The 22,461-nt window shown below is 37.4% G+C and overlaps 1 protein-coding gene across 1 annotated transcript in view; it reads left to right on the forward strand.

Annotated features, from left to right (window-relative positions):
• The first annotated feature begins 3,994 nt into the window (after positions 1-3,994).
• LOC113048373 (SET domain-containing protein 5-like) overlaps positions 3,995-22,461 on the forward strand; it is a 122,042-nt gene continuing 103,575 nt past the window's right edge. Inside the window, exon 1 of the mRNA XM_026210163.1 lies at positions 3,995-4,332. The gene's annotated coding sequence lies outside the window, so the exon portion shown is untranslated. The remainder of the gene's footprint in view (positions 4,333-22,461) is intronic.

The following is a 22,461-nucleotide window of genomic DNA, read 5'->3' on the forward strand; positions in this document are numbered from 1 at the left end:
GTATGTTCAAACGAATCAATCTTCAATATATGACAATATGATTAAAAAAAAGATACAGTGCACATCTCTCTATTACGCCAAGGAAACAAAGAACTGTCAGCTGTTACAACGCAATAACGCTCAGTAATAGCCACCTCCCACATTGTATTGATCTCTAGTGCTCACTTTCAGGAGTCACACGGGCCTCTGTAAGCAGATGCGGCAGATTAAGAAGGAGTCAATAACACAGTGTAATCGCAGCAAATGCTGCAAGGCCTTCAGGTGCAATGCTGCCCGGAGCCGCTGGTAAGCCTCCTATCTCTAGCACCCAGAAAGAACGGCGAGTGACATCTCTCAGCTTCCCCATCTTTCTCTTCTTCTCCCCTTGCCTTTTGTGTCCCAGAACCCCCTCATCACATAATTACCAGGAGAGCCAGAGGAATCCTGGAGACCAAGGCAGATGTAAGGACACTCTAGAAGACGAAGACTGTTTGTTGTCTTGCATTAGAGGGATCGTTAGTGAATGTTTTGGAATAAAAAAAAAAAAAAAAACTTAAGTCCCAAATCACATTTACTAAATCTAAATTCAAAGCAGCCTAATTACATTTGTAATCCAAAAGCTCTTGACTTGCATAATCCCATGAGACTGAACCGGCTTTTGTTTTGGCACCAAGAAGTGGAACCAGTTCCTCTTTTCTTTCTTTTAGGGTTAGATACCACAGGTGAACATACTCAGAAAAATCTTCTAAAGTTTCACTCAGTAATTTTAACAATTTATTACAAAGAAACAAGTAGCACGTTGAATGAAACAATTGATATACAACTGAAATCTGCAGGTGCAAATAGATAAATATAATAACATAAACACTTAAATGTGCATTTTGTGTGGTTTTTTTTTCCAATATTTTGAAATGTAATGGAACCAAAGCAGCCAAAATCTCAAAACTGACCAATGCATAAAAAAATTAAATAATAATTTTGCCTCTTGTGTATTGCCATAAAACGGTTTGTCCTAAAACTAAACTCAGGGTCAGATTAATAGATAGACACCCATTGAGATTACACTCAAGGGTGGAGGAGGTAGCATGCGACTTTCAGCCTTGCGTAAAGGAAATTCAGTTTAGATTATTGCACCGGTCTGCTTTTGCCACTCGTGGGACGAAGGAGCTCGAAAATCACTGCAACAAGGAGCTTTGGTCAACTGCAATATATAATCTCAATGTTGATGAAAAGCACAAATGTGGCGACACACCCTGAGTTTGTTTGTTCGTTTAATTGTACGAAGCAGCTCACCGCAGACCTGGGCAGCTCTGTTGTGGAGCCTGAACACGGGAGATCTCATTTTGATGTGGCCTTGAGGATATATTGATAAGCGATTGCTTGTGGAGGCTTATGAAGAGCTGTCTCATTCATCAAACATGCATCCAGTCGAGCCAGCCAGCTCAGTGATCTCATAAAGCCTGACTTCTATAAATGGGAAATGGTTCGTCGGTTACCTAATATCTACCTCTGCAGACGCTGATGGAACAGTATCTTCATGACATTGGCTGAGCGGATGGGGTCTCCTGGGAGTTTTGAGTTTCATTTGCAAAATCTGGACAGTCTAATCATGGAGGTAATACAGTGTGAAGCAGAGGCTGGCTTCACTTCCTCTGAATCTGCCGTAAAAGCAATTTAGCAGCGTTTATACTTAGCACACTTATCCTCTAATGTCTGGAAATGCTTTTATGGCAACAAGAGGATTTTCCGGCAGTTTAGTTACACATTTGCCACCTATCAGATTTGCAGTTTTCACAGTATACTCTCTTGTCCTTTGATTGATAATCTATTGGCCAAAATGTCATCTTGAGAGAAACTCACTGTGAGACTCAATATCAAAGAGTAAAGATCACTTTAAAGAATTTTGTATCTCTATCAGCACATTTGAGATTACATTTACATTTTACTTACAATTATAGTCGCTTTGTTTTAATAGCTATAGCAACCACAAACACTTAAGGACAGATGGTAACATTTCCTTATTATACGCAGTAAACATTTTAATATATGGCACTTAAACTATTACGCAAACAAGACTATAAAGGACATCTGTCTTAATCAAGGAGCTTAATGCTCTTTTTATGTCCAGATGGCTTGGCTTTTCAAGCTCCAATTTTAAATTGAATGGTAGTTTATTGATGCTTGTGAAGACAACCATCACTATTATTGTTACTCATGCTTACAGTTAAGGATTTAAACCAACTCTAATTCTACAGTAAGTATTAAACATTGGTGAACAGTTTGCACTGTTTTTGCTACGCACATGAATTATTCCTCAAGTCTTGTGGCTTTTTGAGGAAAGAAGGGGTTTTACTTTGCTGACCAACTGTACTTGTGGTTTTTACTTTACATAAATGGTTAAAGAAAAAGATATTTAGGGCAGGACTGGTTACGAATAAATCAATGTTTTAAAATGTTTTTTTTTTTTTTTTTGAATAAATAAGTAAATCTAGTGTTTTGAATTTATGATAAAATATATATATATATATATATATATATATATATATATATATAAACCCTACTCTAGAACACCTAGCAATGCCCTATATATAGCAATAAAATTAAAACCACTTACAACCCACCTATTACTATCTAAAACATGACTGCATTAAATCTACTGTAGTCCAAGTCCATGTCACGTCTGAGGAGGTCAAAATGGGGAAATCGGATCGGAAACATTTAGTTTTCTGCATTAAATTAGTTTCCATTTAGTAGCCATTTCGGCGTGTGTAATGTCTCAGAGATTCTGCCAGAAAACCCATCCAGTTGACATATCAATCAGAGCAGTTAGAGGTTTACTCAATTAAGTGTTGGCACTAAGCAACTGGAAATCGAATCTATTTCACATTAGGTTGTTTCTTTGTTAATGCTTTGTCCAGTGCATCCGACAGACCTCGTCTCACCGTGCCAGACCCATCTAAGATCTGTATTCTTCAAGGCGGGCTAGATGTGCGCAGCAGGTCTGGTTTTCCATCTTTAATCTGAATCACATTAGTGAGAATCAGATTATGATTCTTACAGTTCTTAAAGCCTGTGTTATGATCTTATTTTGGATGAAATACTGCCTATACATATAAATTAATACATTAGAATTTTCACTTTTGTGATAGTGATGCTTGAAGGAAAACAGTGTTCAGTAGGAGCATGGCTTTTTCATGTGGTTTAATTGTGTTCAAGGGATACAGAATTTCTTAAAAAGGTATAAGGAGCATATTCATAAAATCCATATATGGCCTTATGCCCTCAGAGGCAGCACTGTACTGAGAGTTTACTGCATTCTTTCTCTAGTGTTTTACCCTTTGATCAAGATAATTACCAGAATACAGAACATTAGCCTGTTCTCATTCAGTCAGTCTGAACATGTTTTAAAAAATGTACACAAAGATTTTTTGATTCCACTATACAGCACATGGGGGAAAGGACCATCGAATGGGCAATCAACAGATTCCTCAAAAATGCCAAGGATTTCCATTTACAACTGTCAATCCTTAACTATTCAGAAAGTGTTGTAAATTATAGGATAGTCTATAATCCATTAATACCTTTTTCATCCTTAAATGTTAAGTGTCAGATATCACCTGGACAACATGATGTACAGTAATGATTTGGGTTTTGATGCCCACAGGCAAGTTTAAACAACAGAAGATCAGATAAAAAAAAAAAAAAAAACAGACTAAACAACACATTTGATGTAGACAGTAGACACACCCTCATCCTTAATATGCCAGTCTCTTTTTTATGGTTGGGTGGATTTTCAGTTATTATTTGATAAACATATACAAACAAACAAATAAAACTGAAAATTTAAAATTTAAATACTGAAACATGGTGTAAAAGTAAGCTTTCATCTATACTATTTGATGAATTCTATTTACCATTCTGCATCAGAACAGGAGTCCAACCCTTCTCCGGGAGGCAGACGTATTCCCCGCCTCCTCATGAATAATGGATGATAACTCCGCCCTCCACGCGCAGAAGCGAGCTGTTACAGAGCACCCGTATGCGCACGGCGTCCTCATATGATACAGTAGCAGAACCGCGTCGCTACAGTTGATAGAGACACTGGTTATTCCGTTTTCGCGGCCGCAATCCTGATTTATGGTGATCTTCTGATCTCAAATCCTTTACATATGCTACGTGCTGACTGGTACGCACGAAAATCAGGAATTACTGTTTGAATGGAAAGGAACACCGAAGGACGAAGCGTTTAGACCTGGCGAAGGTGTTATTCATCTCCAGCGCTTCCCACTACACGGACACTAGCGCAGAAGAACAGCAGATCCACATCCACACGACTGCATATGAACATAACGGGTAGGTTTAATTTCCTAATGACAATATAATATACCATTGACGTGAAATGGGCGACGGTTACATGTCGATTCCGAGCGGCGTTCGTCTGCTGGTTTGACAGACTTTCAGCTCCAGTGTCTCTCCTTTGAAATGCTTGCATGGATCTTGATTGGCAACAGTGTTGCGCGTGCACTGTGGGGCACAGACGCATGGCAGGTTTGGTGCGTTCATCAATTCGTTGAATTGTCTATTTATTGTTTTAAAAACATTTATTGTATTGTGTTTGTATGCATGCATGTGTGTATATAATTTTTAGAGTGATGTATAGATACATATAGAGAAACATACATATTTATTGTAGGCTATATACAAATTTGCGTGTTATTCCAAGGCATTTATACTAATTCAGATGCATTATTATAATAACAGCGTGTAAACAAATCATTAGGCTTTCCAGTTCTTCTGGTTCCTGTTAATATTTGTGTAAATATCCTAATATTACATAGGGGCCTGGTAAGCCTTGATTTGTTATTATTCCAGAGAATGTGTGGTTTTCTTTTTTTTTCTTCTCATCTCACCGGACTTCGGGGTGGGATACCCTCCTTATGTGCAGCCCATCATTATTGCGTACATTTATTGCTAATGCATGCAGAATCCATGCGGCGAATAGTACAGCACCATTTCTTCTGCATCAGCATTGACTGTGGCACAATGTGGGAATTCAATTCACAAATGTGTATTGATGTTCCTGGCCTTGGCATCTTTCATGCAGCAGATCACCTGCTTTACATCCACTCTAATAATAGGAGATTTTGCCAGGTGCGGTGTCGCACTTTGAACTTGAGTGCCAAAGAATTTATCTAAACTTCTCATTGGCCCATAAGCACATGATGGCTCTTCTAGCCATAAATGGTTGATTTGTAGTTTTTAACATAATATCCTTATTCCAAAAGAGGCTTTTAATTTCATACCTCATGTGAGTGTCATTTATGTTTATAGACTGTTATCCCTTCTTCACAGAGATTTTGCATTGATGCATAATCCAAAATGATCCCTACACTTTGTATAAAAAATAAATAAAAAGGTTTTAAGGCTCATACATACGTTCTTACAAGTGATTAGCGTGCTCAATATAATAATAATTTCTTCATCATTGGCTGTCCAAAATAGCAGCTGTGGAGAAGTGACTAGGGAGTTTTGTGTGCCATCTGGGTTTTGGGGTCTCAACACAAGCAACAACATGAGAAATGTCTTTACATGTCTGGGGGGCATCAGCTGAGAAAATCCCCCAATCATAATTAAACACTGCAAACTGATTCACCGGCTGACCAGTATAGTGTGTGTGTGTGTGAGTGCAGGATGAATTGGCCCAGGGGTCCTTAACCAAACACCAGTAAAGTAGGAGAACTTTTGCTCTTGTTTTGGAGAGAGGAGGTAATTGACAGGTATATTTTCTTATACGCTGCATTTCAACCACAAGACAAGTGAAATTCAATTCAAAATTGAAGGAAGCATGAAGTGCCAAGAGAAACTGTTAGGTTTGACAGCGTTTAAATTGGTTTTCCCAAAGCTTATTTCAGACCATGCTGTTTTGACCTCACATGACAAATAGTGTTGCCACATTTGAGATCAAATCTTGGAGATTTGTCTTTCATCACTTTCTTTACGCAACTCAAGAAGAATTATGTGAAGCTCTTGAAACCTAGCAGCCATTCAAGCATGCTAGTATTTGTTCTGTGCTCTCGCCTGCAGTCTTGCTTATGTTGAATGTCCTGTATAGTTATCTATGTGGAAATTTTGGCATAATCTCATTGTAATAATTTAAAATGAGCATCCTGCATCATCGGCTGGTTTTTGGAGTATCAGACAGGAAAGCCCGTCACCAAGGCAACGAGTCACCACAAAGGCAAGCATGCCAGGTGTTGCTCTTTAACATTTGTGTCTTTGAAGCTTCCGCACCTTTTATGGGGTCTGTTTTCTGCCTTTTTTGCTGCACTTGGCCATGCACACATTGTTTCTCTGCTTGCCATATGATCGTAGCCAGGATGTTTGTTGGGTCCAGGTTGGATAAAGCCCCCCAATGAGCTTTATTGTATATTTTTGTAAGGACCTATCCATGATATTTTTTTGTTTTATTATTATTATTTTTTATTCCTTTTCAATGTTTCAGTAAATTGTAATAATCAAAAAGGAGTCTTGCACAACAAAGGTTTACTTTTTGAATTAAAACACAGATGAAAAATTCTGGTATTCATTAAATTATTATTGTTTTTACTTTAAGAAGTACATTGTACTCTACAATCTGTCATAATTTCTTCAAGTTAAACCAAACCTTTCTTTTAGTAGTGAATACCATTTTGACTAATACACAGTGTTTGTGGAGTTTGTCAAAAATGGTAGAGTCTGCAAATGTACAGTAAGGTGAGGTCTGTGAAACAGAAGGACAGCCCTGTGGTGAATAGATGGAGTTTAGTCCCTCAGTTTTTGCTCTCCAGACCAGGGTCACCTTAATTATGCGAGAAGCAGCAGATGTAGGGCAGCTTAGTGTGGTGTGCAGCTGTAGAAACCCACGGTGATTTAAACAGATTGAAGTCTTGCCTCGTTTACTGTTGTACTTCGTAGTTGATGCTGTGTTAATTTTACTTTCAAGTACCATGATTTGCCTTATATGTCTTACTTTACTCATTTGTAAACTTCTCGGTTTTGGGGGTGTAATCATCAAAATGACTTTTTGATGCCTGAAAGCTTCAGTCATCACCCTTATCAGGATCCTCGATTATGTCTATCTTAGCCAGCCGGAATAAATGCTGAAAATATAATGGTTTGATACCAGACACATCTTTTCCAGTAGACTGTGTTTGTTATGGTCTGTTGTTGGGAAAAGTTACTCACTCCCAAATCACCCTGATCCTGAACTCCTGGGGAGCCTCTGAGGTCTGTGTTCAGACTCTTCTTTTTTCATTTCTCTCATGCATTCCTGTGGGTATGATTTAATTAACCTATTTGTCAGTGGTACTCCGTTCTTACTGATATCAGCGATGTAGCTGCAAAGTGACTGAGGAAGTCTGGGTCATCAAATGTCAGGGCCAGCCTGCAGGATCTATGTTTGTTTTGGCTCACTGCCGTGCCATTGTCTTCAATCAGTTTATCCCAGCGTTCAGGCCAGCATTGGTTAGTTTGTTCCATGGAGACCAGGCACAAAGGAGTTTTCATTAAGAAAACATCTGGGTTATTTTGTCCCTAGATCATACCCAGGACACTTCCGGAGACCATTTGTTTATATTAGTCAGGGAGATATAAAAACTCTTACGTTTGTGTGTTGTAGTGTTTGATAAAGCTCAACTCATTGACTTCCCCTTTGCTTTTTGGTTTGGCTATTGTTATTGGTCTTGGTGTTAGATAATTAATTGTTGTTTTTAGGGCATCTTGTATGTAAAGCTTGACATTTGGTTTTCATATTCTGGATCCAACTATAACATTTGCTTCAGGAACACAGAAGCACGCTGAACTGACCTTAATTGCCACTACAATTCAATCATTCATAGATGAACATATAATGACATAATAGGTTCCAGCCTCATTTGCTATAGGTTAATCGTCATCAATAATATGACGTTTTGCAGAAAGATCATCTGAAAAATGTCTAATTGTAATATGGAAGGTTATGTTTTTATGTCTGATCGGTGTATAAAAACTTGTAAATTCTGTCACCATTTGCTCCCCCTCATGTAATTCCAAACCTGTCTGACTTTCATTCTCCCGTGGAACACAAAAGAAGATATTTTGTAAAAAAAAAAAAAAAAAAAGAAAATTCTCCATACAATAAAAGTCAATGGGGTCCAGTTTGTTTGGACCTAAACAGTCTTCAAAATATGTTCGTTTGTGTTCCACAGAAGAAAGTCCTGAAGGTTTTGAACAAACTAATTACAGAATTTTTGTTTTTGGGTGAACTATCCCTTTAAATTTTGGCCTGTTTTTCCACACAAAGCTATTTGGAATATAGTACACAAGTTATTTGGGGCATATCATACACCTTATTTTGGAGCTTGACAGCCTATAATCACTCAAAATATCTCAATATATTCAAAGGAGTGGTGAGATATTTTACTCAAAAACTCAAATTTTGTTTGAAAAAAAGAAAGTCATACTGGGTTGGAACAACATGAGGGTGGGTAAATAACTAATAATGGGTGGATTATTTCTTTAAACAAAAGTTCATTGTTGACTAAAGGTGACCAGACCACTTGTTCACAAGGGAACGAGTGTGAATACGATCGCCTTCAACTGAAGCCACATCATTTGCCTTGTATATTTGCCTAACGAGTCAGGTTTGTACACCTTATAAATTCAACAACCTGTTTAACTTTCCCTATTGGCTCATGAACACCATCCAGCAGTTCCCACACTTCCTCCCTGTTAAATGGAAAGTTAGTATTCTGTTGCTGTTCCCTTCTTGAGTGCACTTCACCATAAATATACTTTAGTCCTCTTATTGACATAGTGTCCGACATAACCGACATAAATCCAGTTAATCCAGATAATGTCCTTCCACAGACACTAGTCAAGCTACCTACAAGTATTCGTTTACTTAGTTAGCATGTGCTGTTTGTTTTGAGAAGCACCTCTTGACTGGATAAACAGCTGGGACAAGTAAACACAAGCATGTGACTTGAAATACCCTAACTACTAATTCTAAACCTGTTGAACAGGCTTTTTATTTCTTTTTATTGTCAGAGAAAGTAGATTAAGATAACAATTCTTGGCAAATATCATGAGATATGAGATCTGGAAACAGTGTTTCCAGAGCAGTATTTTGACCATAGACATTATGTGTAGACCTTATATCTCATTTAGCATCTGTGAGGGGAAACAAGCTTCCTTTGATAATGTTGGAGATTTAGCTGTGTCTTTGTAAAGACCAGGCCTACTGTACAGTCACCTTCATTGGAAGTGGAGACTGTAGCTCTTTGATTTGATATGATGGCTCCATGACTCGGTTTCTTCACCTTGATTGCACACACCGTCTCCTTCTCGATGTGGTGTTAAGTTGAATGCGCCTCTGCAAGCTCCTAGCGCGTTATGCTAGTTGCGTGTGTTGCAGCGGCTGTAGGTTAACTGCTGGATCCGTCTCTGATCTGACAGGCTTTCGCTGAGAGAAACCAACCACCCAAAGAAGCTTTGTTCAGAGTGAAGTCTAATATATGTTACACACAGAGCTCCAGCTGCTGACAAGAGAGCTCGTCTACTCTGACTTTATACTAAGAGCTTGAAGAATCATTTGAAATTATATATGAAAATAAAAATAAAAGGATGTTTGGAACATATATGCAGGACCTGTATTGGCATTTATGGTACTTTTAAATAAAATAGATAGCCTTCTACTAAATTTAAATATTATACATTATGTTTTACACCATTATGCACAATTTTATTAAAACAATATAATATATAATTCTATGACTCAAGTATATTTAGTTAGCCTACTTGTATGTTTATAATTAACAGTCTGTTAGGGCAATATGAAATGGCATCACTGCCCAAATGATGTCTTTATTTTGCGTCACTACTAGCAGATGGCTTGTGATTTCAAATATCTGTTAGGCAGACATGCATTTGATCTCACGCTTGCTTATTTTGCCGATGTTGTGCCTCTATATTTGCTGACTCGCATGATTCAGGCTGTTGATCAAAAAAGGCTGACGTTTAAGTGATGATGAAAAATTCGTTGCCGCTGTTTTAGTGCTCTTTTGTTCTTTGTTTTGACCACAGCTCCACAATCAGCCACTGAAACCAGAAGTTAAGCAAGCAGAGCAGAAAGTAGAAGTGGAGGCTTTTCAAACATGTGTGCTGTAAATCTGCACTGGTCTGTTGTGTCAGACAGTCTGAGTCATTGTTGTGGCAGATGTCAGTCCAGTAACCTTTGACCCCTTTGCTTGAGGCCACAGTAGCTGCCCTGTCTAGGAGGGCTGGAGATAGGCTATTAAACGACAGGCTCTGTTTTGCATTTGAAAGTGTCGACATGTTTCAATTAAGATGTGGATGTTGTTAGTCTTTGTCTTTGCTTTTCTGCCTACTGAATCTAACATTGTTCACCTCTCTCAAACTATGAACATGTGTGAAACCAGTGTCTGTAAATCCATTTCTGTCATTAGTGGAATTTGAGGGTGTTCTTTTAATACGCAGCTCATTAATTCAAGTTTTTTTCCCATATTCATTAGTGCTAATATACCATCACCACCTGGACCAGCTGGGGACATCAGTGAGTGAGGATGTGTGGGAGTGTCTTTGTTTGTGCAAATACTTGCAGAATGTTTGGCTGTTTTAATCCAAACCTTAACTCGATTCTACACCCCTCTCCCTGCCCTCTCTGGGCTCTTTTCACATTAGTTGTCTCTGAATTTGCCTACATTCAGAGTATGTGATGCATTGGACAAAAAATTCCTGCTCAAGTAACACAATGCATTTTTAAGTATGCATGTGTGTTATCGCTCCATTTTATGTTTTTGATCAAATCAAGATCTGTACTCTGTACTTGACCAAATACAGTAAAAAAAAACTATTTAATTTAATTGTTTTATATTTTTAAAATGTTATTATTTCCTGTGATCAAAGCTGAGTTTTCAGCACCATTACTCCAGTCTTCAGTGTCACATGATCCTTCAGAAATCATTTTAATATGCTGATTTTTCTTATTATCATCAGTGTTGAAAACAGCTGTTCTGCTTAATATTTTTTTTTTTTAAACTGTGATGCAAAAATGTGAGAGTTATATAAAGTATATATACGTTTTACTAAAAAATATGAATGACCCCAAAATTTTTTTTAGTAGTACTACTGTACATATACCATATTGCCGTTATCATGTGATCTACAGTGTCAGAAGTGTTAATATTTTCCACCATTTTTGAATATGACAACTACTAATTTGACTTCTTCTAAAGTATGTGCAGTTCAGAATCTTAATGGAAGCAGTAAATTATCCAGGTGTTTTGCCTATTGTTTATGAACACAGTATATATTTTAACATACTACTTATTTAAGTGCTTTACATTCTGTTTAGCAGGGAAGTAGGCACTAGGCATATTAGTTTACTAGTTTAAAAAGAGCTCTTGAAATGGGAAGATTGAAATGGCACTAACAACCATGTTTACATGCATAATGTGACATTTAAAAAGAGGATATTCAAGAAAATATGCTTTATTTCCTGTGGAATAATATGTGCTGATGCATTGTTCAGAGCAGGAGCGTGAAATAGGTACAATTTTATTTCATGTTCACGTTCACAGTGGGGTCACATTAGGAAAATTTCAGTGAAATTTCACTTGCAAAAACCGGTTCATTGTCTGTTGTCAGTAGCAGCCAAGCAGCTTTCTGTTGGTCCGTTGTGAAATCTGCGTGAGTAAACCTTTCAGCCTTGCACAAAATTCCTGATCATGTGGATTCTTATTGAAATGACTAGATTTTTGTGAATGTGACCACAGCTTAAGACAAAAAAGACTCAAAATGTGTTCCAGTTCCAGTCATTGCTTTATGAAACTAAGAAAGAAGAATTGTAATGTTTTGCACTGTGATCCTGAGCTTCAGACATGACCTTCACACACTCCCAGAAGGCAGTGTCATGACTACTGTTGTTCTCCTCTGTATTCGATGCATCCTGAAATAAGACCCCTTTGACCTCTGCTGTGATGGCCTGTTCCTTCTCAGAAAATGCCCACGCAGAAACAAGTCCTTTTGGGTGGAAGGAACATAAGGAAGGCTGCAGCACCTTCTGTTCTGTGCAAAAAACATGGATTCTTTCTAAAGAGCCAAGAGTGTGAAAAATATCTCTCTACTGTACAACATCTGTTTCCTCTGAAGATAATCTGGGGCTTACATGATCCTCAAACGGACAGCTGTTTCACTGAGAGAGTACAAAAGACTGCTTTCTTCTAGAAGTCTCCTTAGGGAAGTGTCCAGGCGAGGTGCCCTGTGTCATGTTTGTGTAAAACAATGCTAGGTGCGCTAACAGAGCCATCACTATTGTGTTAACAACACCACCATGTAGGACCAGTCTGGTTTTGAATAACTTTTTTAGGCTCAGTTGAATGGATTATCATCACTATGAAGCTATGATGTTAGCATACCATGTGTACAGCAGCACCTGAGGCCTGGATTTAAGTTTTGGCATCAAGCAGTTTGACGGATAATATAGGACTCAAATGTGATGCCTTGAGCCAAGCAAGTGATTTGCAAACAAGTAGGACACATTCCTGGAACAACATCCTTCCTTTGACCTCAAACAGCATTCCTGTCTAACATGCATTAGTTTTGCATAGTAATGTAAGGTAATTATATATAATGGATATTGTCTAATCATAAGCCTACCAGTTACACCAGAGGGTGTTATTAATTAGTGTTTATATATTATTATAGGTTTTATGATTATTTTGCATTTAATTTAATAATTTTAGTTTAAATTAATTAAATTTAAATAATTTAAGTTTTAGTTAAAATTTTACCACTGAGGTTTTATTCCAGGTTTAGTTTTTATTTATTTATTTTATGTTTATTCTTTATGCTTCAATTGAACCTTATTTCAGTTAGTTGGCAACATCTCTATGCTTAATTTTATGCTTTTCATAAAATATTGAAATATTATCTTATTTGAGCTTTATTTCAGTGAACAAAAAAGTTGATAACAAATTATGTTGATCCATTAACATGTGCAGCTTGTTCTGGATGAGCACTGACAGTATAATTAGCAAATCAAAAGCTTGCGTCCTGGACAAATGAGTTGAATCTGATTCATGCAGATAGTGGAAATACTTTTAATATCACCTTTTAATTTCCTCCAGTCTTTTTATAGTGTTTGTCCAATGATACCCTAATGGCTCACGACAACATATCTCTTTCTACTGCAACCAGTTTTGCTGACGTCAGTTTTTCTGGCTCCTATTTTAAACAGTGCTCCATAGAGATTCATCAACTCTTAACTGTTATTTATGTTATTCATAACCATAAATGTTCTGGTCATGCTCACAGCCAGCCAAAAAAGATATAGTAAACAAGTGGGCGTGTCCTCCACTCTGCTCATGTTTAATTCCTCAGTTAGTCTGTGACCCCGCCCCTTCCTGCAGTGCTCAAGCAGCATGTGCTGTTTATTATGCCGCTGAATGAAGAGCCAGCTCCAGTGTGTCCTCATTCTGTCTCCTTCGTTGGGAGAGCGACCAATCAGCCTCCTTGCCTTCAAATCTCCAGATTTGCATGAGTGCTCCTTGATATGACATTACTTAGATGACTAGCATGCTTCTCTCCTCACGGTTTGTGCAAATTCTACATGCAGGTGGAGAAGCAGAGAGAGTGATAATGGAAGGATGGATGGATGGATAGATAACACCCAGTGCTTCACTGGAGTCTTGGACCCCCCCCCCCCCCCAGAGGAGCCGGTGGATTCCAGCACTACGCTGGATTATTAATGAGTGTCTAGCTGAGAGAGAAACCCCAACCCCAAGAGTGCACACATACTGAGAAAAAAGAGGGAGTGGTTGAGAAAAACAAGCGCAGGAAACAAGATAAAGAGAAAGAATTGCAATGAAAGAGTGTATCGCAATGGGATTGAGATAAATGAAGTGACTGAATGTGCTACTAGGGTGAGGAAAAAGTAAAACACATATGCATTGTGAACACGTACAAGTGTTTAGCATGCATTGACTGGTCCACAACACCCAGCAGGCAGGTGAGATGGCAGCCAGTATGGAAATCAACTTGTGATTTATCATTGTGTTTGTGCGTGTTTTAGGGTGTGTCGTTGTGCCGGGACTGAGGGGGGTGGGGGGTGGAGAGTAAAATGTGAAATGTGGCTGTGCAGTTGAACGATGTTTACTTTAGCTTCAATAAACGGTTTGGACTGCCTTTGTTAGCATGCACAAAAGACCTCCTGGGTTGAACTGAAACGTTTATGAGTTCTCACTGTTTCCCATCTTCTTCACTCATGATGTCACGTCATGTTTAGATTCTCGTCATGGATTAACACTTGCGAATTTGATCCTCTTGATTTCTGCCAGGCACAATCCATCAGCGGATCACAACCTACAGGGCCTGTGACACGTAATCCTTGGTACTTCAGTCAAAAACAGCTCTTTATTCTGCATTTTAACAGCTAAGAACTTAATGCTGCATCTTAAGGACACAATGCTTGTTCTGAGATGTTCAAAAAGCATTTCATTTGAAATATATAAACAAATTTGAAACGATAAATTTGCTTAACAAATTTGCCAACTTAGAAGGTCTACATTTTTTACTACTATTATTTACTGTTTACTAATATTTTAATATATTTTACAGGTAAAATAATCAAGACTTTATTAAATTTTTTTCATGTTTTTAATGCTTTAAAGACAGAACAAAAATCTAAACTTTATATAACGCTGCTGGGATGCCATAATTTTGTAGACCATGTAAAAATAGACTATTGAGTAGATGAGTTTTAATTTTTGTCTGTAGTTCCATTTAGTGGGTATTACTGATGTATTTTGAGTCATATCATAAAACATGAAAATATGTCTTGAGCTTGTGTTAATTACAGACATTATTTTGGGCATTCAACCAAAATGTATTTGCATTTAACAATTCAAATGTGTCTCCATTCGAGTATGCAACACTCACTTTTCAGAATCTAATCAGCAACTGACGGATAAAATGTATTTTTCTCGTTCAATAGCCATTTCATCCAAAAGCATGCCACAAAGTGGGTCAGAACTTGTCTTTCTTGCATAAAGAAAAAAAATCTAGAAAATGAAGTATAGAGGCTTATCGCTGCAAAGATCTTCCCTGAAGAAGCAGTGTGGAGAAAACGACACAAGGCACTTAAACCAGAAGAGCCTGACCAGTGGAAACAAATGATGGACTGAATCCTTCTTGGCAGCTTCAAACCAGATGTACATAAACCGTTCTGAGTCAGCTTGATGTTTGGGGTCTTTCAAAGAGTAACAGCTGAGAGCTATTTATCAGTTTTTCCTTAAAGTACCTCATTGTTAGTCATCAGTTCGTTGGTCGCCGTTGTTACACTTGTGTTAGCTAGAAATGGCTAATAAAACTTTTGAAACTTAAGCGTCTTTGTCAGGCATGGGATTTTGTTGTTACGTTCCCCCTTATTGTTTGCATGGCTGTTTTACAGAATTTTTCTTCCAGAACTATACTGTAGCTCACTCGCTGGCACATCATAAATAGTTTGCGCTATTATCTTTGAGTTCTCTGGTTGGCTAGTTTCATATGATCTAGTTTCTTTGTAATTTTGGGCACCGTTTCAGCTGTTGCTAAGAACTTGAGCTCGAATTAAGCTATTATTTTATGAAGATCTATTATTTTATACGCTTTGCACACTTGTCTGTCTGTTTAATGTCAACATGAAGTGACATTTGGATCCAATTTTACTTCCGCATTGTGTCATATTTCTTAGTGAAACAGGATGTTCAATACTAGGAATGTGTATTAGGGAAGTAAAAGGATGACATTTATCTTGCTGTCAAATAAAGCTGCATGCAATCCTCTATGCTAATTCACTGATGATGATGATGATGATATAATTTTCAAACGTTAAACCATCAGCTTTCATTTTGGCTAAAAAACACAGGGAGCCCTTTTGCTGACAATACCAAGTTTATAACGCTTCTCATTACAGGTTTTCGAAGCTGGTTGGTGCATGTTGTGTTCTCAAATGCTCATTATAAGTAACTTAAACTCAGAGCACATGCAGAGATGAGTTTGTGTGGAGCAGCGTGAACTGAAGCACTCTGAGACACAGAAAACAAAGGCTCATGAGCTACTCGCATGTAAAAGAACACAATGCCGTGCTTTGTTCTGAAACATGCGGCTCATAGATTAATTTAATTTAATCGTAGCATTTATGATTTAAGCCATATTATTATTTGGGTTTGGTCTGATTAATCGTGCAGCACTAACGACGATCGTAATTCCAGATTATGAACACACAGAATCACAATTTAATGTAATCAAATTTGTACTGCAGCATTAGGGTGAGAGGAAATCAAATAGAAAGGAATGGACGCTAAAAGGAGAAATACAGAGAGAATAGGAAAGAAGGGCAGAAGAGAGCGTGTTCAAGGCACTGTTGTAAACAGCCACCTTCAGGCACTCACACACATTGTTCTGATAAAGCTCAACTGTGACGCATAGAGTGTGTGTGTGTACATGTTTGTGTGTGTGACCATTTATAAACTACGTTCCAAACCTGGATATTCTTATGCAGGCTTGCTAGCATTAGCCCTGGAGGCTGATAACATCTGGAGTGGCTCAAATCACCACCGTCTTCCCCCCACTTCAGACTCCAGGAGTGGAATTCCTCCCTCTGCAACGGGGGGAACGTTTAACATCTAATACCACTCGAGAATCACAGCAGAGCGGAGCATGATAGCAAACCCCATTTCGGCTCCAGAGAGCCCCTTTTGAAGTGGAAATTGTGTCCCTATGAGTTGTACACCACCATGGAGTGGTCAAAAGAAGTCAATGACCATTTCCTCATCCTCCATGGTATTGTCGTTTCTGGGTCCTTTTGAAGTGACTAGTGATTTTCGGTCTACAAATAACAGCATGAGAAAACATGAAAGATGCCATCTTCACACAATGCTTTTATAGGGCACCAGACTGCCACTAAAATGGTCACAAATGGTTTTTGAGACTACGATTTTCATTGCTGGTCAACATTTTTCAATTGCATGTGAGATAATGTCACATTTTCGAGCAATTATGAGTCAGTGTCAAAGTTTTTCAAAGTTATTTGTCCATTGTGTTATTTTCTTTTCACCAGGATATGATTAAGTAGTTAACTGATAAAATGATTTGTAAAATGATTATATTCTATTATTATACATTTTAAAAGTTTGAAGGGTTTTGTTAAAAAATAAAGTAAAAGTAGTATTATTTTTAATAGTATTATTTTAAAATAGTATTGTTTTAAAATATCAGCTTTATATTTGTATATCTTTGAAAATATAAATTCATTATCATTGAATTGGCATTTATACAGTTATTTTCAGTAGACATTAATACAGTAATTATCAGCAGGCATTAATACAGTTATTTTCAATAGCCATTAATACAGTAATTTTTAAGCAGGCATTAATACAGTAATTATCAGCAGGCATTAATACAGTGGGTACAGTGGGCTTTTCAGTCCTTGGTAGTGCAACTGAAGCAAACAGTCAACTATGGGTGGCATGTCACTGTTAAAAGATCAAAGGGAAACCATTCCTACTGTAAAGTATGGAGGTGATAGTGGCCATTATGGGAATTAAAAGGTTTACCTCCAAACATGAGAGTGAGCCAAAGCTCACAAAACTGAGCACACAGTGGTTGAAGGAGAAAAAGGTGAATGTCCTTGCATGGCCTCCTCAGAGCCCAGACTTAAACCCCACTGAAAATCTGTGCAAAGACTTAAAGACTACAGTACACAAATAGTCACCATCAAATTTAACTGAACTTGAGCAGTTCTGCAAAGAAGAGTTGCACGGAGTAAATACAGCTGGACAAAGCAAAAACTGTCTGTCTTCATTTCAGGCTACAAAGCAACAAAATTAGATTATTTTAAAGGGTTGTTTCTTTTCTACACCCACTGTACATTCTTAAGTGTCATGCGATCCTTCAGAAATCACTGTAATAAAATATGGTGCTCAAGAAACATTTCTTATTATCAATGGTGAAAACATTTGTGCTGCTCAGTATTTTTGTGGAAACCATGACATTTTTGTGAATCGAAAGCTCAAAAAAAACTTGTCTTACTGCCTCTTTTGATAAATTGAATACACCTAATTTATTACAGCAACAAAGTGTCAAAAGAAAGAGCTACATTTCTTACTATATAATTTTCTGAATAAATGTATCTCTTTGACCCTGACCCTGTGACGTTTCTCCATTGTAGGTGTTTAATTTGAATAACTATTGGCTTACATCCACCTCTGCTGAAACTCAAATTGGAATTGTGTGAGAAGAGAGATAGAGGTGTTGATGATCTGATGGCTGACAGCCTCTCCTTTCCCTAAAAACCTTTATTTCTGTAAGGAAGGGAAGAGAAATGTCTTTTTTCATATCGTTCTCTATCTTTTCTCTCTCACTTTCTCTCCCAGTTGGTGAGATTTGTCCTTGTGAGGGCACAGTGCTCTCCACAGTTCAGCACACTGTGCTGGCTAAAAATACCCTTCACCCCATGGCTCAGCATCCACTGCCCAGTGTGGGCCAGAGAAAAGAACGAAGAAGGGAAACAGGCACCGAGGGGGTTGAGTGAACTCAAGCTCTTTCTTTGAGTTCCTGTGGAGTTTCTTCCTCCCCCAGGTATGACGGCGAATATGGGGCTATTTTTGATGGAGATGTGTCATACTGAGAACCTACCAATACATGATGTAGGTGTTAATAACTCCAGTCTAACATTGTGTACTAGCCCGGTGTGACGCAGCAACTTTCTAGCCTCGAGTAACTTCTCTGCCTACACTCGATATGAAAATCATGTGTGTGTGAAGGAACAGAACCAGTCATCTGAGCCAGTCAAATTTGACATTTGGGATTTCTCTGAGGATGGGCACCTGGCGTGATGGAACAGAATTAGATGCCAAACTACTGACAAAATGCCATGTCCCTTGTGATTAAGATATCATTACAATAATTTCATCCCTAAACCTTTTCAAATGTTGAATTTTGAGTAGATGTAGATCCATGATCGGTTTTATGTTCAAATGCCAAAACAAAGATTTTGATTTTAATCAAAACCAACTTTGCATAGATAGATATAATGGCAACAACAATAAGAATAAAAATAATAATCATCATTTGTACGAAACTGAAATAAAAAAAAAATAACTGCATAAATATAGTGATATAAAGTACAATAATATAATATTTTAATATAAAATTATTGTTATTGATGATAATATAATTGATAATAATATAGTTGTTTTTTTATAAAAAAACATAGTAGTTGTAGTAAGTGTAGTACATTTATGTAGTAGTAGTAGTAGTAAGTGAGTTTTGATTATCTAACAATCAGTTAGAAATTAAATTGGTATCTGTCAAATCTGTATCTTTCTATATCTATATCTGTTTTGAGACTTGTTCTTATTTTCAAATATGATATTGTTTTGCTGAATCTACAGCACAAGTGTTAAAATGCATTACAGGGGCTGGTCATATAATTAAAATATCATCATAAAGATTATTTATTTCACTAATTCCATTCAAAAAGTGAAACTTGTATATTATATTCAGTCATTACACACAGATTGATATATTTCAAATTTAGTTTATTTCTTTTAATTTTGATGATTAGAATTTTATTTTAGTTGTTGGTTGTTGTTTTTGCAGTCCGAACTGACAATGAGACATGTCTTTCATGAACAGATTAGTTTGATACTCAACAGATCCTTTCTATTAAATAATTAGACAAAAGAATCACAAACTCCCGTTTGTAACTTGTGTCATTAACGAAATAACATCTGACTCATTTACTGATTATACTTAGCTTGTCCTAGCAACAGTAGGTGCAATTTAAGGGAGCAGCTATGCTAATGCTAAACCTTTTTACTGTTTTACTTGTGTGTATTTCAAGGCTAAATGTCCTTCAAGGTCAGAATTGATAAATCAGAGAATCAGTGGACTGGAGGATTGATGCCTTCTAATGGACATGCTAATGTGTCCTTAATTGAGTTGTAGAGAGAAGTCTCTGTTGCATCTCTCACCAAAAATGAAAGCATCTCAGGAGAGCGATCAAGCAGCCGGTTTCTCCGAGGAATTCCTCACAGAAATCATCGGTGGGACAAATCCGGTTGCAGGTTAACTAAGATGAATCAAGGCATTAGACCAAGTGAATGCTGTTGTATGCAGACAACAATGTTTCCAAGAAAATTTATGACGAAAACTGGATTTCATGAAAGATGAGGACAGAATGAAAAAGACCCACTATGATAATCATTTTAGTTCAATAAATGTAAATGTATTCATACTTACCGTATGTTGACATTTAAAGTTATTTTTTAAGTTAAAAAAAAAGGAAAAATGAGTTTGACATGAGTTAAAGGGCATTTTCATCAAATACAAAAACTATTATTTGGTAAAACTAAAATGTAAAAAGTGTTTGGTTTATGTGTGAAGTGTAAAAAAGCACAGACTAAACTCCGCACAGAGCTTTGGGTGTGTAGTCTTCAGGTTATTCAGGTCTTTTCAAATCATGTCTCGTCTGTATTTTTGTCACATGACTCATTTCCCCTCTATATTGATTGCAAAAGCCCTGTTTTTCCTATGAATTTCATCACAATAAACATAGTATGTAGTCACTTTCTGAATCAGAAGATGTGTAGAGGCAGTTAATCATTTTTCCAGTCTGTCTGATATTGCATTATATGTTCCCGTGTCTCTTTCCTACTATTATGAGATGAATGGATTCATATGACTCACTAAAATAAGCTCAAATATCAACAGAAGTGTAATTGTGCATACCAAAGCGTTGAACCTTCGTAACTAGTAGTAGCCTCAAGTTTTAACTTTCCTTGGCTTCTTTTTGGAATCGATTATGTGATTGATTGATATGCATTTAGCTTGATCCAATGGGTCAATTACTCTTTATATGAGAGCAAACAAGCAAGCTTTTCACATCTACACACACCTGGAGGAGACTGAAGTATCTAGTTTCAGAGAAGATTTGGAAAGCGACCATGACAATGGCTCATTTCAGGTTCGGTAAAGGGACTAGAGACAGAATATCATCATGTTCCTTGCCAAGAGCACTAGGTGACTGAGTTGTTATGAAATTAGTGATGGATTTGTGGTTTCGTATTACCTCTGTGTGTCATCGCTGTTTGTTATGATCCTTCCGGGGAAGTTCCTGCCTTCTCAACATGTCATGGCATGATATTTATCGACTGTCTTTTTCTAGAGTGTTGAATGCTGTGGGAAAATTAATTTGGTTAGGTTATGTAGTATATTTTCTGCTCCTAGTATCTTAAGTAGGCACTTCCTCGCCAGAATGAGCAACAAAGTTAGTTAATGGCATTTAGTTTAATCTTTAATTTAGTCTAGCTTTGGAAGATTACCCAACAATTGGATCAAGATAACCCTGTCCTCCTAACTTCCATCTGAGTGTGACCTTTGACCTTCTCTTTGCACATACAAGAGCTCCAAGGCTGACCTACATTGTCATTGAGGGCTGGGTGTGAAATTGCAATTTTCCGCCTGGTTGATGCAGTAATTAGAAATTGATATAATTCGACAGCACTTAGGAGGAGGAGTTTACAAGAGAGGCCTTTTCCAAAAGGCACACTTTTAGCATCTGTTGCCACAGGACACTCATGGTCTAATGGTTAGAGAATCTAACTTGTAACCTGAGGGTCAAGGGTTTGAGTCTCAGTGCCTGCAGCAGTGGAGGAAGTGAATGATCAGTGCACTCTTCCACCCTCAATACCATGACTGAGGTGAGACCCTTAAGCAAGACACCGAACTCCCAACTGCTTCCCGGGTGCCACAGCAAAAATGACTTCCCACTGCTCCGGGTGTTTGTGTTCACGCACAGTGTGTGTGTGTGTGTGTGTGTGTGTGTGTGTGTGTGTGTGTGTTCACTACTTTCTGCTGTGTGCGTGCACTTGGATGGGTTAAATGCATTGTATGAGACACCACGTCACTCACTCACTCACATGAAGGCCTCCATGTTGGATGTTATGGTAACACTTTATTTTCAAGTGTCCTTGTTACACATTTTGCATGTACTTACTATTGTAATAACAATTAATTATACATAATTACAAGCAAGTAACCCTAAGCCTAACCCTAACCATAATTTAAGTACATGTAGTTAATTAACTGTACTCAGTACTTAAATGTATAATTACACTTTAACAAAGACACCTTAAAATAAAAAAACAATGTTTTTTTTTTTTATCTTAAAGACCACTTTGAAAATCCTAATCCATGTCGTTCCCTTTGAATGAAAGTGCTATTAAATATCATTTTTGAAGCAATGCCTGTGTTTAATACAACTCGAATGCCTCTTTTTTTCTCTTCTTTTTCTTGGTAATGCAGCCAACAGTAGAAACCTTAGTGCCATTACCTGGACACCAGTTGATTCTTTGGTCATTTATTGTTTACGATAATTAACTTTGTTCCATTTATCTTATT

Source organism: Carassius auratus, chromosome 3, assembly GCF_003368295.1.
Source record: "Carassius auratus strain Wakin chromosome 3, ASM336829v1, whole genome shotgun sequence".
NCBI classification, from domain to species: domain Eukaryota; kingdom Metazoa; phylum Chordata; class Actinopteri; order Cypriniformes; family Cyprinidae; genus Carassius; species Carassius auratus.